Raw genomic sequence first — 4,203 nt, 5'->3', positions numbered from 1 at the left:
TAAAATAAATTAAATTAAAAAAAACATACAACACACACACACACACAAAAAATATCCCCCTAAGGCTCAGTCATTCAAGACTTGATCTTCAGCTGTTGCTGGATGGTGGCAGCATCTTAAAAACGTAGAGTTTGCTACAAGGAAGTTTCTGTCAGGAACAGCACGGCCTAGAAGGAGATACTGGGACCCCAGCCTGTGTCTCTCTGCATCCAGGATGCCATGAAGGAAGGCCACCTCCTCCATTGCCGTCTTCTCCCATTAGATTCCCCTTCCACCACGGATCTCTCCTGCCACGATGCACAGAATGACCACAGGCAAAGGTCCCTATGCAAAGGCCCATTATGGAATGAACCCCCAGGACTGAGCCCAAATAAACCCTTCCCTTCTAAGAGCCTCCTATAGCAAGGATGGAGCAATAGCTCAGTGGTTAAGAGCACTGGCTGAGGATCCAGGTTCAAGTCCCAACACCCATATAGCAGCTCACAACTGTTTATAACTCCAGTTCCCGGAAATATGGCACCCTCACACAGAAATTCACAAAAGCAAAAATAAATAAACAAATCATTTAAAAAAGCTGATTATAGCAATACAAGCTAACACTCAAATGCTACCAACACCAGGAACAAAATTCTGCAAGAACGTGGAATTCATATTTTCTTTTTTAAAAAGATTTATTTACTACAGAGACACCCTGTCTCAAAAACCAAAATAAATGAATAAATAAAAGACTTATTTATTTTATATGAATGAGTACTTGTTTGCATGCATTGGTGCCCAGGGATGTTGGAAAAGGGTGCTGGATTCCCTGGAACTGAAATTCTGAACAGCAGTGAGCCATTAGGGAATTGAACCTTGGTCCTCTGCAAAAACAAGTGATCTTAACCACTGGGTGATCTCTGCAGGCCCTAGAATCCTCTTTTCAAATGAAAATATGACCCTCATTAGTTGGCAAGCCCTTAGGGCATTTATGGACTGTATTTTGTATCTTTTAGCTATAATCCTCACATTCTGAATCTCCCTAGGAAAAAAAGCAATCATCCTTAAACTCAACTCACACAGTATCACACAATATCAGACTCAAAACAATTCTGAGAGGTAGATAATTTTCCAGAGAAGGGAACGGACTCAAAGGTGAAGGCGCTCATCCAAGATCGACACCATGTACTTGGAAGGGCTGCCTCAAATCCACGCTCTTCCTCAGGGTCTTGCAAAGCTCAGGGATTAGGCAGACTTGAACCCAGTGTGGTCACTGGAGGGGGCTGCTTAGACAAAGAAAATAAGCCAACTAAATGAACTGCCAATATGCACAATGTTTTACATAATTTGAGATGTTGGTGTCACCAAGACAATTCAGGCTAAACCTCACTTTCCGATAATTATTTTAAATAATCTGGATATTATGTAGTTAGTACAGGCAAAGAGTGGGATGTCAAACTTCCTAAACTCCAAATATTGCTTTTTAATAGAGGAGGGAAGTGGGGTTCACACAGTTGAGTGGCGGCGCCCGGTGCACAGAGAGACCCGGAGAGGGGTGCGCGGAGAGCACACGGAGGGGCTGTATGGTGATCTCCCGGAGGGGGTGCACGGCGGTCACCCAGAGGAGGGCGGTGCATGGTGATCACCCAGAGCGGGGCGGTGCACCGAGGGTGCGGGTGTACAATGAGCACCCGGAGGGACGGGGGGTTCACGGTAAGCATCTGGAGAGCACCACCTGCTCCAAGGCGAGGCTCAGCTGAGGCCCGGGAGAGCTGCGTCATCCCACCCTGTGGCTGGGTTGGGGAGGTGGTCCAGGCTAGGAAAGGCCTCGCAGAGCCCCAGTCTGCTCCACTATTCCCCCGAGCCTACCTGATACCCACCAAATCTGGCTCGCTGCCCACTACTCCCGCATGGCAGGAAGCGGTCCGAAGCGAGCGTGAGGCTGCCCCCCTGGTGGCCGCCTCCCGCCGTACCATGGACGCCCGCTCTCACCCAGCCTCTGGTTCTGCTGGTGAGTGTCAGGAAGCAGCCAACAGGTTGAGCCTGGGGCTGGGAATCTCAGAGGGTTGCTTTGTGGTCTACATCTTTGCGAAGCAATAGTGGCCAGAGGGTGGGCCCCAGAACAGTAGCCTGAGCAAATGTCCGAAATTCTCAGCCCCACTGCCGACCGAGCCCCCAGAGGTACTGATGCCTCTGGATTTGGAAACTGCATGTAAGGTGAATTTGGGCCTTTGATCTGAGATGCAAAGCTGAACTTCACAAATTTCAGGTCCAAACCTCAAGCTGGATATTTAAGTGACGTGAAGGTTGGAAGATCTTAGCGAGTCACACGTATCTGCACTTGATATGAAACGAGAGGTTGTGAAATGGAAAATCAGATGTAATTTGTTGTTTGTTTAAAATACACATAGTATCATCTATTCTAAACTGATCTACTTTCTAGGTTTGAAATCAAGACAGTATGGCATGCAAATTTTTAAAAACCCATCTGTGCTTCTTATCCAAATAATGAGTGTTAAGTCCAAGCATGTTAAAGGACTGGGTTCGATTTCGAAAGCACTAGGGGCGTGGGGCAAAAAACACTCTGTAAGCCACTTTTGCCTCTCAATCTGATGTGTGTGTATGTGTGTGTCACTCGAAGACCAGGGATACTAGATGCCCTTGGAGCTGTAGTTGTGTGAGCCACCTGATATGCATGCTGGGAACTAAGCTCAGGCTCTCTGCAAGAGCAGCACAGTTGTTTTACTATGGAACCAGCTCTCCAGCACCAAGAGTGCTTAGAGTAGAAACTATAACTGGATGTATAATAATAAGAATACCTTATATTCTTATATAATAATACATATTAATAATTCAGAAGTAAATTATATGCATTATATCTCAAAGCCACTAAAAGCACTGCTTAAGGAATACAGGGTTTCAGTTTGAAAAGATAAAAAAAAATTCTGCTGCTGATGGAGGTAATGGTTGCATAACAGTGTGAAATATCCTGGCTGTCACTGAAATATGCACTTAAAATGGAGACATGGCTCCACAGTAAAGAGCACTGGCTGCTCTTCTGGAGGACCTGGGTTCCCTCAGTGACACGGCAGCTCCAACCATCTCTCAGTCAGTTTCAGAGGGTCTGAACTCGGGGTGCACTGCACACCTGTGATGCAGACATACATGCAGCCAAAGCACCCATACACATAAAACTCAAAACAACCTCCTAAAAATGACTAAGGTCGTAAGATGTGTTATGTATGGTTTGCTATATGGAAAACACTGTAGGGGCCCGTGAGCAGGCCAGCAGGGAAGGGTGCTGGCGACCTAAGTTCACTCCCTAGGAGCTACAGGTGCGAGGTGAGAAAGGATTCTCACAGCTCTGATCTCCATATGCACACGTGCACACACACACACTCTCTCTCTCACACACACACACATCAAATAAATGCAATATATTAAAAGTTACATTGATTTATATGTATTGACATGGAGAGATGTTCATAACATCTGCTTGTTAGTGGTTTTAATGTTAAATATCTCCCATAGGCTCACATGTTTCAACGGTCCTCAGGGGGTGGGGGTTGAAATTATTTTGGAAGTGGAGTCCTGCTGGAGGATGTGGGGATTTGTAAAGAGGCCTCACTTCCTGTTCGCTCTGGGCTCTTCTCTGGCCACCATCCTTCCCCTGCCTGCTGCTGTACGGTCTACGTGATGATGGCCTATGTCCCACTGGAAGAGTAAACCAAAACAGTAAATCTGTTCTCTCTTAAGTTGCTTTTGCTGGTTATTTTTTCTTACAGTAATAGGAAGGTGAGTAAGACAATGGTTTAGAAATATGCATTTAATGTTGTTGGTGCCTCACGCTATTCTCATGCAGTGGAAGCCAACAAAACAGGAAGAAAGGATGGGGAGAGGACTTCCCAGAAAGATGGAGTGTACACTGGCAAATTCTCCCACAAAGTGCAGCTTCAGAATCAAAAGAGGATTAATTCTTGGTGGATCAAGAAAGGCCAGAATTTGAGCAGCACGGGTCTGGTCAGGAAAAGTCAGTTCTGTTTTCTTCTGACCTGGACTCAGTATGGCTTCAAAACCTGGAACTCTTCTGGTTCAGCATGGGGCGGTAAAGAAAATTCCTAAGTCAGGAGAGTGGAGGAAACCCCTCATTTGTTTGGTTTTGTCCTTTTTCTTTCTTTTTTTTCTCATAAGATTTTATTTATTTTTTTTCAGTTTTTTTTATTAAGA

Source organism: Microtus ochrogaster, unplaced genomic scaffold, assembly GCF_000317375.1.
Source record: "Microtus ochrogaster isolate Prairie Vole_2 unplaced genomic scaffold, MicOch1.0 UNK21, whole genome shotgun sequence".
Taxonomy (NCBI): domain Eukaryota; kingdom Metazoa; phylum Chordata; class Mammalia; order Rodentia; family Cricetidae; genus Microtus; species Microtus ochrogaster.
Note: the sequence above shows the minus strand (reverse complement) of the source record.